The sequence below is a fragment of the Sceloporus occidentalis genome, unplaced genomic scaffold (genome assembly GCF_023333645.1).
Source record: "Sceloporus occidentalis isolate IW3139 unplaced genomic scaffold, rSceOcc1.0.p SCAF_3, whole genome shotgun sequence".
In the NCBI taxonomy this organism is placed as follows: domain Eukaryota; kingdom Metazoa; phylum Chordata; class Lepidosauria; order Squamata; family Phrynosomatidae; genus Sceloporus; species Sceloporus occidentalis.
In genome coordinates, this window is record NW_028316983.1 from 171,124,728 (window position 1) to 171,137,552 (window position 12,825).

General features: G+C 40.2%; 1 protein-coding gene across 2 annotated transcripts in view; it reads left to right on the forward strand.

Annotated features, from left to right (window-relative positions):
- LOC149317109 (partitioning defective 6 homolog gamma-like) overlaps positions 1-12,825 on the forward strand; it is an 80,621-nt gene that overhangs the window by 26,886 nt on the left and 40,910 nt on the right. The window lies entirely within an intron of this gene.

The window sequence follows — 12,825 nt, forward strand, 5'->3', positions numbered from 1 at the left end:
ATGATAGCTAAGCTAAAAAATCATAGAGCAGTACAAATGAGGATAAACTTTCTCAGGAGTGACATCCAAGCCAGTTCTATAAGGTTACCATAATTTTTGTGGGTTTTTCGAGCTATGTGGCCATGTTCTAGAATATGGCCACATAGTTTCACAAACCCACAAAAACCTATGGATGCCAGCAATGAAAGCCTTCGACTTCATATAAGATGACCCATTCTTGCACATAATCAGGGGCCTGGTTTGGTATGTATCAATCCATGTGTGTGCAATATAAGATTTAAATGAAGCGTAATTAGGATGTAGATTTTTGGGACTGTCCCCTGGTTTTCATAACTGTAGTATGAGTGACATTTTTATTGTATGATGATATAGGGAGTGGTGGTCTTGGTAGCCTCATCGTGTATACTGGCTCTTGGTCATAACAAATGACAACTGTTGGCAAATGCCAGGTCTAGCTTAAATCATGAGGAACAGCTTCTTCTTTTGTCATGCCAGTGTCAATTTGAATTTATTTATCTCCAGATCAATTCTCTCTCGAAAAAACATAGTATGCTTCTTATTTAGCTTGGATGTGGTACTGGAAAATGCAGAGCCTGATGATCTTGCATCACATTGTTAAAATGCTCTCTTATTTAAAAAATGCAGTGAGGAGGAGGAGAAATGGGGTGGGGAAAACAGCTTAGTCCTTGAGCACTTGCAGTAAACACACTGATACATTTGACAATCATGTTGTAGAAGCAGTAGAATGTTATACCTAAAGCCATAAGCCATAACCAATGCTAACACTGTTTGGAGTAAGATACATCTTTTTCCCGTGTTCTTCTTTTTCTATTCCCTTACCAGCCATTATCATCTTACAGCTGCTATTCAGTTTCACAGCTTCAAACATAGAATAAGTCAAATATTGTGTATTGTTTGGAGTGTATTTGAGAGGCATAGATATCTGAAGAGAACTGCAAAACTTTGTTTTTTAAATACCACCTCCTAAGGACGGGGAGTATAGTTGGCATGGTCTGACCTCTCTTTTTGGCCCTGAAACAAAATATTCCTTCTTGCCAAAGCATTTTAATTCTTTTTCAGTTAAAAATTTATTTATTTACTTGCTGTTTGAATAGGTTTTTATGCCTCTTATTCTGTAACATTACTGTATTTGCTTTGTTCTGTTGTTAATGTATAATACCTGGGGATCTGATGTGGATAAGTGTAGCTTACGTATTTTGATGGTGATAAAAAGGGCTCAGTCTGATTTCTAATTCCAACTAGAGTGGACTTGTAGGATCAGTGCAGTTTATGTAAGTATTGACTTTTGTTCAGGAGTGGATTCAAAAGGTCTTCTCTAGTTGGGACTAACACTTGCATTTGGGCCTAAGGTTTTTCTCTGGTGCTCAGTTTTTGTTTTGTTTTTTGCTCCTGGGACCAGAGCACTCAGGAATTCCTAAGTAGGAAATGGGTGTCTGCCATATGCCATCTTGTTTGTTGCTGTCGCTTGACACTGGCTGAGCAGGTTGTGACTAGATTACCATCTTGGACCAATATCCCTCTCTCGTTTCAGCATCAAGGGAAATGCACAGCTGTTCTGCTCCAGGCTTTTTTCTTTCCCCTGTTAAGTATGCTGAGCCATCAGTGCTGCTAATCGCAATGGAAACAGACTTGTTTCACAGGTGGAGAAGTTAATAGGCTTCAGCACGTGGACCTGGCTTTAAATCCCACCTGAGTTTGACTGGGGTGGCCTTGGGGCATATTGTGTTCATTTAGCCTTTGCCCTCTCTTTGCAAAATGGGAATGCTGCCTTGCTTCACTGACGTGATAAAGAAAGAAAGGTTATCTGCCCCAAGCCTTGGGGATTAGAGCAGGAGACATATCTAAATAAAAATGTAGGACAGGTAATAGGTGAGCCATTCTCTCTCTGCCTTGGTGTGGCTAGACATCCATTGGACTCTTGTAAAGGAGAGTATTTGTGCCCTGCTACTGCTGATTTCTCCCCTCCCCCTCCCAATCCGGGCAGGTTGTAATACAAAATTCCTCTCTTTAGATACTCGTGAAGAACATTTTTCAACTTTGCTTTTCTGGAGGGGAAAGCATGGCTTTGTTGGCTTCCTGGCAGGCAGACATGAACAGGCAACGGTGATCAGCTCGCCAAAGAGCACATCTTCTATTTCTCTTAAGATCAGTGTGCAAGACATTTTCTACTTGTAGCAGATGCTGTTCTCTTGTCTTCCCCTCTCAGCCACCAGCAGTTCCCAGCTCATTTATCACAAGAAGCTGCAGCCTTGCAGTGTAATGAGCACTTAATCCTTTCTAGCTTTATGCAAATACTGGAATCTGTGCAGAAAGCTGTTAAACAGTTGCACAGAACTTAGTCCTCTAGGCTGTTTCACATATCCCTTTCCTTATCCTGTTTTATATACCTGTTATCTTGCCCTTCCAGAGCTGAAAATGGTTCCTAGAAGGTCTCCTGTCCAGGCATTGTCTTGGCCCTGATCTCTTTAAAAGCATACCAGGCAGAAGCACTCAGTGTGCCTTCAGGTAGAGCACTGTTTTGTCCCCCTGAAGCAGAGTCTAATGCTTCTTCTTTTTCAATGAACTTGTTGTATTTATTGAAAGGATATCTGTCTGGTAGTAGCCTCCAGTAGTATCTGGTTTGTTTTTGTTTTGAGCACTGTAATGGAACTCAGGAAGCAATCCTAGGAAAAATAGTTGTATTTTTCCACAGTGCACTTCCACATTCGCCATGGCTAGCAGGCTTTATGAATCCTGTGGTAGACTCTAGTCGCTCTTAGATTTGTAGGCTGGTGTGTGTGAGAGAGACAGGCAGACAGATAACATTTGCACTGTTTGATTCAGCTGTGTAGAAGTGATGCTTCCTGTTACCAGTGTGCTAAGAACATCCTGAAAGTGTGCCAAGAATGTAAGTGACACGTTGGATCAGACCAAAGATGTGTCTAGTCCAGCATTCTGTTTACACAGTGACTTGCCAGTTGTCTGTACAAACCCTTCTCTTTAGGGCAAAAAGTTCAGCGGGATATAATTTTGGTTTTGTGACAAGTACATCCCTTGATAGTGTACCAGTCTAGGCTGCCTTGTTGGTTTGTGCAAAGTGGATGTTTGTAGTGCTTTGAGAGTACTGAATTGGTTCCTTAAAAAGGGGGCAGCATGGTATGTAAAGCTCCATTAATGTAGTTTGACAACCAGTTCCCAGGCTAGCATTTGTTTCATTGGTTTCTCAAAGCAGCTCGTTTCAAGCATCAGTAATAGTACAAAAGAGTTTCCCCCCCCTTAAGTAGAGCCTGGAGGAGAGATGTGGTTGACCAGTTTTGATGGAATGTTTGTGTAACTGAACATCAAACAGTCAATAAAAGGAAAACATTAACACTGTTGACTGTCTTTTCTTCAGCTGAAATAAAAAGGATGCTTCTCACTAACTTTTCTGAGGCTTGGTTTGAAAGGCCCAGCCCTTAGCTAATATCTGTGAATATTCTGGATAGACTTAGTTGTGGTGTGGGCTCTCAAAACTTTGTTCTTCAGTAATTAAGGCCAACCAAACCTGAAATCTTTCCTGTAGTAGCAGGTTGTAAGATTCTTCATAGATTGTGTGTGTATGTGCTTTCAAGTCAGCTGTCAACTTATGGCAATTTCATGAATTTCATAGGGCTTTTTTAGCCAAGGAATACTTAGAGGTAGTTTTGCTAGTTCCATCCTCGAAAATAGCTGAGAGCACCCGGTGTTCATTAGCAGTCTCCCATCCAAATACTAACTAGAGCCGGCCCTGCTTATCTTCCAAGATTGGGTGGGAGCTGGTGCCTTTAGGATATTTAGACCCCAAATTTGGAGTAGTCACATGGGTACCTTAATTCTGAAGAGGCAGGAGAAAATAACCTTTCTGTGCTGGGTTAAAAGACAAGAAACATTGACTTGCTGAAGTACATAGGACCCCCATGAATGTAGAAAAACTGCAGATAACAAAAACACTACATTTTTACTAAGAGAACACCTCTCTAGGCATCTCTAGGTCCTCCAGTGCAACTCTGTGGTCAACATCTGCCAGACATTGGCCATCGAATTGTGCTGAAGGAGCTACATTGGCCTAGTAGAATGTTCTTTCTTGCAGTCTCTAGGTCCTTCAGTGCAACTTTTAATTAAAGTTGACCATAGAGTTGCACTGGAGGACCTAGATATTCCTAGAGAGAGTATATTAATAAAATCTGTGAATAATCAGATCCGCAAAAATCAAAGCCACAAATGTGGAGGGACGAGTTTAGTTCCTAACAGAATTTTCAGGTCCTCTTCCTGAGGTTTGTTTTACAGGCTTCTCCAGAATATGGAGGGGTTTTGCAAAAATCCCCTGCAATGCAAATAGCAATGAGAATAATGCTGTTTGGAGGAAGCATACTGGCCAGTCGTGATACATGGATAGTAAACTGAATGGATATTTCCACATTGGATTACCGGTTCCTTTATTGATATTTCTACTGTGCCTTTGTCAGCATTCTGACATAGAAATTAAGCAGGTGAGTACTCTTTCTGGCATAGTGGTATTTTTTATTTTTTTTTAAAGAAAATTAAACTCTTTGTGCCACACTGATAGAAAAGGAGTGAAGGGTTCAGGTTTGTTTTTGAGTTGTTGTTGTTGTTGTTTGGCAATCCTAGTTCTACTGCAGCCGTAACCAAGTGATAGTTACCATCATCACAGTTTTCATTACCACTTCTATGCTGTAATGATGTTCTCTTCTTGCATATTTGAATCTATGTTGTGTGGTATTCACAGCCAACAAGATTATTTAGTATCCAGCTCAAATTTACCAAAGCTAAACTGATCAACCACCGTTAGAGGTGTGTGTGTGTGTGTGTGTAAATCCAGAAGTTGTTTCAAGATATGGCAGCATATGGGTTTAATTAACATGCACTTTGGGGGCTTGTGTGAATAGAGAGAATAGCTAAAATGTCTGAGGCACTTTTAACTGGCTACCTCATTGGGCCAGGGTTGTTATATGGCAAGGGGAGAATTTTCTGTATCTGGATGCAGAGGTTCTGCTTAGGGGAGCTTATTTATTTGAAGATTAAAGAATCCTTTATCATCCCACACACTTTTTTAAAAAAAATCCTTGCATTTATTCTAATGTACAGATTAGTAACAGCAATAGTTCTATGGCATCTAGCCATCATAATGGGAAAAAGTTACTGATTCTTCATTTGTATCGCTCTCTCTATCTCATATTCCTGAGAGACATAGGAAGTCATTAGATCTTTTGGTAGATAATGTGTAGTGATAGGAAATTAAGTCCAGAAGTAGCAATACAGTACCTTACTTAAAAGGGGGAAAAACACTGCTAAAATTAGAAACTTTAAACAGGAAATGTATTAAATGCTTCTGAATTAACCTCCCACTAACAATACTCTTGTTAAATGATGTAAATGAGTAAATAATGCAGGCAGCATGTGGATATACTGCTTTTATCATGACATTAACAAATACTTAATTACTAGAGCACATGTAGGGTTTCTAGTTTGAGTTGTTGCTTCTTTTTGTCTTGGCTGTATCATCAACTTTAAAAGAAACAGAAATGGAACTGGATGTAGCTTTGTCGGTTGGTGAGTGTCTTTTCTGACATTATTTTGAGAGCTGTGAGCTCCTCCTGTTCCACTTTGTAATGTTTGGCATCTTAGGTGATGCGAGAGAAGTCCATGTCATGCTCCTTCCTGGGCTGGTGGTAACCTGAAATCTAAAGAAATACATTTCAATTACCATTGGACTACAAAGTTTTTCTTTTAAAAGTGTATTGAATGTACACTATTATGGCATATAAAGATGGCTTTAAACAAAGTATACTAAAAGAAGCTGTTCTGTGCCTTCAAGTGGTTTCTGATTTATGGCAACCCTCAGATAGGCTTTCATGGTGTTTTCTTGCCAAAATTTGTTTGGAGGAGGTTTGTCATTGCCTTCCCCTGAGGCTGAGAGCCTATGACTTGCCCAAGATTACACAGTAGGTTTCATGGCTCAGCTGAGAATCGAGCCCTGGTCTCCAGAGTCGTAGCCCAGCACTCAAACCACTACACCATACTGGCTCTCAAAGAAGCTGGACATTCTTTAATTGGAAATTCTTGATAACCTGTACAACGCAGATTGCTTTAAACAGAAGGAATCACAAAGTAGGTAGCATGGTACCTTGTTGGGAAAGTCTGTTTTTCTTTTCTAAGTTGGTTTCTTGTGTGGATTTTTGGACGGACAGAGTGCTGTTGTTGCAAAAAACGAATAGCATGACCCTTTACTGGCAAGTAAAGTTTCCCAAAAAATCCTGTGAGAGGCTATGCTTGGCCAAGAACTCAAGGGCCCTGTGTTTTAAAGGACTTTTAAAAATACATAATTCATAAAATGTTTGTATATGATGTAAAATAGAGCTAGAGTGGTGTAGTGGTTTGAGTGTTAAGACTGCAGCTCTAGAGACCAAGCTTCAAATCCATAAATAAATAAATAAAATCCACACTTGTGCACAGAAACCGGCTGGGTGATCTTGGGCAAGTCACACTCTCGGCCCCTGGGGAACACTTCCGGAACGGAATGGGGATGCTCGGTGGTGGCGGCAGCATTCCCAGTATGTGGTAAAATCCATTACCCGCCGCCTCCCATCCCCAGAGCTGGAACGCAAGTGACCTGTTCCTCGGCCAATGTGGTAAACTTCATGGTCTCAGGGGAAGGTGATGATAAACCTTCTCTGAACAAATCTTGCCAAGAACACACCATGCCGACCACCATCAGTCAGAAACAACAACAACAAATCCCACTATTTAGAATGCACTTAGTTCTTTTTCCTATTGAGTATAGTACATTTGGGAGCCAGTGTGACATAGTGGCTTGGGTGTTGTAGTGCGACTCCGGAGACCTTTTTGGCCCAAAAAGGTTCTCCATCACTGTCCTAGGGTGAAGTGGGGGGTACAATAAAGGGCATGGGAGCTCCATGTGGCCTATGGCTTTACTTTCTTTGCCCTTCTTCTCTGCATAAGGTACTGTGTGGAGGAACAGTGCCTCACCTGCTTTTTGAACAGCCAGGATAAGGCTGTGCCACATAGAGATTTCCATGGGTATTCTATGGGAAACATTCTAAATACTTGCACTGAAAAAGCAATATTAGAACAGAACTTTGCTTTTTTATTAATGGAGTTCAAATATTAATCTGCCAATTGAAACTAGTCTGGTATTCCTTAATAGTAAAAATAAAAAGGGAGAGTTTGCTAGATGCAGCTTGCTTTGCGAGTACATCAACTCATATAGCTTAAAGCTTCCCTGGGGAAAATGATATCTAATTGCCATTGCTGTTTTTCTCTGTTCTGATTAAGCAGATTACAATACTTAAGTACGTTAAGTTGAGCTACATCTAATAGCAATAGCTACCACCCAGTCTTTTTAAATACCTATTTAAAGACCATTAACTTTGCTCAAAAATGGGAGTACTTTGTTTTAATGAGTTTGTGAACTGAACTGTAAAAAAACAACAACTTTGTTTGGAGAGATTCTGGTGTGCCTCCCTTGCCATCCTGAAGTGCTTAAGCACTTTCTCTTTTGTAAAAATGTCTTGGAATCACTTGCTATACTGAGTTTTCACCTGTCAGATTTACAAAACTAGTTGGAGATCACCCCCCCCCCCCCCATATTTCCCCTTTGGTAATGGTATGTTTGAACTTATGATGGCACTACAGCACCTTGTTAGAAGGCTACCTGGGTTTATGTGTCTGTACATTACAGTTGTGAATATTTATTGCTATTAGGTTTGGATGACTTTCTCAATTGTTCTGCAGGCATGGATGGTCTCATTAAGCATGCACCTCTTTTCACTGCTCCAGTCATGCTGAATCACAAGTATGTGTGTAAATGGAATGCAGTGATCTCATTGGACTTCACTTACCCTTGCAAATTGCAGCCACAAACTATTTTTCAGCCTCTGAATAGCCAAGATGATTGTTCAGGAATTCCATTTTCCATGCTTAAAATACAAGCCACTGTTGAGTGGAGAAACACAAAACATCACACTCTTGTTTAAAAGCCCAGAAGACAAATCGGTGTGTGTGTTCTTTCTTTTTTCCTGCTAACATGTAAAGTTTTCTTGGTGAATAAATTAAATGCTTCAATAAAAGTTAAACAACAGGTGTTTTGGAAAAAGGAGCCTAAGGATGGAACTCCACATTCTCTTATTCATTATTAAAAAGCAATGCATTAGTAATGGGTTACTTTTCTATCATTTAGTTAAAAATACAAAAATAGCCTTAAATCCTCCTCACAGAGCAATGTTTAAGAAAACTATAATGGGTAAATATGTACTTTCTACACATTAAAAAAACACATAATGATGTTAGCCATTGTCAAATTATTTTGCAAAAAAAATATTTTTGTTGCTGCGTTGGAAAGCTTGTTGCTTCCAGGCTCTGCCATGAGAGAGTTTGGAATGCAGACCATATTGCAATCTGTCGCAAACCAGGAATCCTCAAGATTTGTTGGAATACAATTTATATAATATAGTTTATGTAACTATGAGATTATGTGAGTTATATTCCCACACATTTGAGAGCACCAGATTGAATGCTTGACTGCCTTTACATTTCTTAGTGTGTGCTTCTGGTTCAACTCTTTAGAAAGAATCCATTTTATCTGTGTGTATACTAAACAATTTTACAAATTAAGACAGAGGCAGGCATGTGGACACCCTTACCACTCTTTACTTTGACCAAGATTTATGGAAATGCTTCACCTGGAATCTCTTCATGACTAAGTCTCCTGTGTCTCCAAAGAAGAGCAGTTATTAAATGCTTTGTGCCAGCATTTCATTTCTGACAGGCTGTTATTCCTATTAGCCTGCTGAGTCAGACTAGAGGAATTATCTAATGGGGGAGAGGAAATGATGTTTTGAAGGGGGTTCAGAGAAATCTCCAGCAACTGATGGTCTTGTTCTCTTGGTTGCCACTGAGATGTGTTGAATCAACTGAGCCCTTCTGGGCAGTTTTCCTATTCCTCACTCTTGTAGCATCTTGAAGTCATCCCATTCCTCCCCACCCATCCTGCACAGGGGGAGCAGTCTTATTTTGGTGTGTTGGCAAAACCTTTTCTTGAATTATGGCCATGAGAATGGTTGAAAGGGGGTGTGCTGAGCTAAATAGCTAGTGCCTTTTTGCCAATGGGTTATTTTTGGTGGCTTCAATTACAGCCCTCTTTCTCTCACTCTCTTGTTCTCCCTCTGGCAACCGCACTGGTGTCATGTAAATGTATGCTGAGTTGCAATAGCAAAGCCACTAAATGAATAAGCCCTGTCTGGGGCAGGGGAGGGGGGAAAGGACACGTTTACAGCAGTGTGCCTTTCCCATCCTACTCTTACCTTCCCTTATCTACCCCCCCCCAAAAAAAAAAACATTTTAAAGGTCTTGGCTGCTTCTAATAAATAAATATCTCTTGGTCAAGAATATTTTGCCTTGAGAGTAGCACCAGGAAGTTTCACTTGGAAGATGCTGCATAGGAGCTGGGATTGTGGTTAGGCTATTAAATGTTGGCTCAAAGGGAAACTATGAAAGTGTTTAATGCTGAATTTGCTTGGTGTGTTGCACACGTTAATAGTTTTGCATCCGATGGTAAGAATTACGACAGTTAACTTTACTGCAGTTGCATGCACTGTAGAAATAGAAAAGAGGAGTAATGTCAGTTCCCTTTCAATTACGCATTATAGCAAGCAACTGCCCCCCCTTCTTTCCCAGTCTTCTTCTCATCCAGTAAGATTCAGTGTATGCACATGGGTTTTGTGAATGGCAAAGTCTTCAGTGTCTGACTTCTGTTTGAGAAGCAGCCAGGAGTGACTAACTCCCCTTAATCCAATTTATAGGGGATTTTCTCTATTTCTGTCCTTCTCTTTCTCTCTTTTAAACACCTACTTTTTGTTTTTATTCCTTCTCAGTTGGTAGAGAAGCAGAAAGGTCTGTGCTAACACTAATTTTTCAGATTCCTTTCACACAGAGGTTTTCAAATGGTACTTTTGGGGGTTTTATTCTCAGAATTCAGGGGGGGGGGCATTTTTTGTTTTTGTTTTTGTTTGTTTTTTATTAGAGCTCCCAGAATCCCCCAGGCAGCAAGGCCAAGACTTTTTAATGTTACAGTGGTATTCAGTTGCTGTCTGGCTACAGCCTTTCCCCATTTGTAAATAGGGTATAGTCACTGCATTAGATCCAGATTTTGGATGAGATCCTGAAGTAGATCCAGATACTGTTATTTACTTGAAAAAGGGCTGAAGTTTTTAAGGGACTAGAAGTCCCTTTGATTTCCTTTGATTTCAGGGAGTCTACGTAACTAAATAGGATCCAAACCATTGTGTATTAATTGAATTTTCTGGCTTATTTGTGCTCTTTCTTTCTCTGCATGCTTGATGATTCACCACTTTCCATGGTGGCCCCTGTAGGTATAGCCAAGGAAATGCAGAGTCATACAACTTTCTCTTATTGTATTAAGTTCTTAGGGTTGGGGGGGGAGTTTTTTTATATCTTTGCTGTGTACATAAATAAACATTCATCTGCTAAGGAGGCTCAAACGAAAGCTTCTGATCCTTCTGTGGTGCTCATTACATCATTTTCTTGTCTCCCAAATAGCTTCCATTCCTGGGTAAATCCAGCCTAGTCTTTGACCCAGCTACTGCCTGATGCATATGGGAGTTGTTTCAGTCATCTATCCTTTCCATTGCTCAATACTGTACTACCTGTAGCTTTCCTGTAAACCCCCCCCCCCGCTGCTTAGAACCATATGTATACAGTACTATTCATTCTAGGTCCCTTCATATGTATTTTAAAAGTGTGTCTTAAAGTTCCAGATGTTTACTGAGAAGTCAGTAGATGGTTAATGTATTTTGCTAGAAATCAGCTCATTTTGGATCAGGGTTGAGCAATAGATGGCCACAGATATTATTAGACTTTAACTGACATCAGCTCTAGACATTAGAATTAGGGTTGAGGTGTGATGAGAAGTGTAGTTCAAGAACATTAGGAAGACCACACATGTCCTACCCTGCCAGTTCTGTACACAAGCTAAGAGTTTCACTTTACACTAGGGTTATCCCTGGCTAAATTATCCTCTCAGACTTTTTCCAGTTCCCCACTCCGTTGGACTACACCTTTATGGCAAAGGGGAGATAAATCATCAATACTAAGAGCCATAATTCACTTTTTTAAATAGATGATTAGCAGAGCAGCAGAGCCAGTACCCAAAGCATATGTATTGGAATTGGTGTGTGTGATGTAACATTTAACCAGTTATCTAGAATCAGGGATAAGAGCCATAGTAGCCTGTTTGACAGATAAATCCAAATAAGCAAAATGTAAGGATGAACACTTTTTGAAATGTCAAGGGGCTTTAATCACTTTGAATGAGCTAGATAAGCCCCACAACCTCAGCATTATCGTTCAGTTTGGGCTGAGCCCAGAATATACAAAAGCCGCAGATTCATTAAGTTTCAGAACAGATGCACATTACAAATACAGCCTATTGTACATGCCCTCTGTAGACATTGTACAGCTTGTGCTGCAGTTGTACTGGTTTGGCCTCATTATAACTCCTTTTTGAATGCTCCTTAGCTTAGGTAAAAGCATTCTTGATACAAAATATTAACTCTTAAACATTCATGAACATTATTCATTTTTATCCCTTTTCCCTATATCTCAGTGTTGTATGTTGTGGCTATACAAGACCATGAAGCAAAAGCTACTCTTGCTGCTATTGGTAGTATTCCTTTTTACACTAGCTATGAACCATTGGCTCTGAACATAGCAAACTACAGTACTACTCACAAATTGGAAATGTGCTCACCTCACCCATGACTACCTATTGTAAGAATGGGAAGATCAAGTTTTACTGGTATGTAGGCACTCTGGTGCCAATGACATTTACTTCCATCTGCTATCACTCACATTGAAGAGCGAGCCTACCTGGTTTGGAGAATCCTGGGACACCTGTCTCCACACCCAGCCTCTTCCTGTTGAGCCTACGCTAGCTGTGTTGAAATAACTCCCTCATGCACAGTCATTTAAAAAAAGCAACCAACAGTTGCCTGTCCAAAGGCCAGTGCCAAAATTCTGAAACTTAAAGCTTCTGGGAGGAATTAATTTTTCTGCCAGTATCATATGTGCTGTGTCTGCTGTCTTCATCGTGCCAAACTTTGAATTGCTCTTTAGGGAGTAGAGTAACAAAACAACTGTCATCAGCAGTTCAGCTACTAGAAAATTACAAATTCCATTTCCCTCATCCCACATATCCAAACTCGGGCAGGCAACCTGCACTAGATGCTGTTGGGAAATGGGAGTCTTCCTATCCTAAAATGCCTGTATTGGGTGGTTCACAACTAACAACATCTTGTGGGTCATTTGCTTCTAAACAGTTTGCACATTGGTTGTGTGTGAAAGTGTGGGTGAATGCATACAGTGAAAATTTTAGTCTCAGTTCCTGTTGTCTTTAAAGCATGCTTCTCCTAGTGTTTTCTGGCAACTTAGTATATGTAGATTTATTGGAATGTCTTCTCAAGGGTTCTTTAAAATACGCCCTTGCTAATAAAAATAAAACACGCTGTTGCTTTTTTCTGAGTTGAAATCACTTTCAGCAATGTCCAGATACAGTGTTGACATGATGACTCCTACTGAACAGCCCTTAGTTTTTCTGAGAGAGAGATTGTGTGGGAGTGAAGTTAAATCCTTGAAATTTTCCTAATTTTCTTCTTCTGTGATGATCCGTCAACTTGCATTGTTGTGTGTTAGAGGACTCCAGCAAAGGATAATGAGATGAGTATTAGATCCAAGTTTGGGGATGGTTCTAAG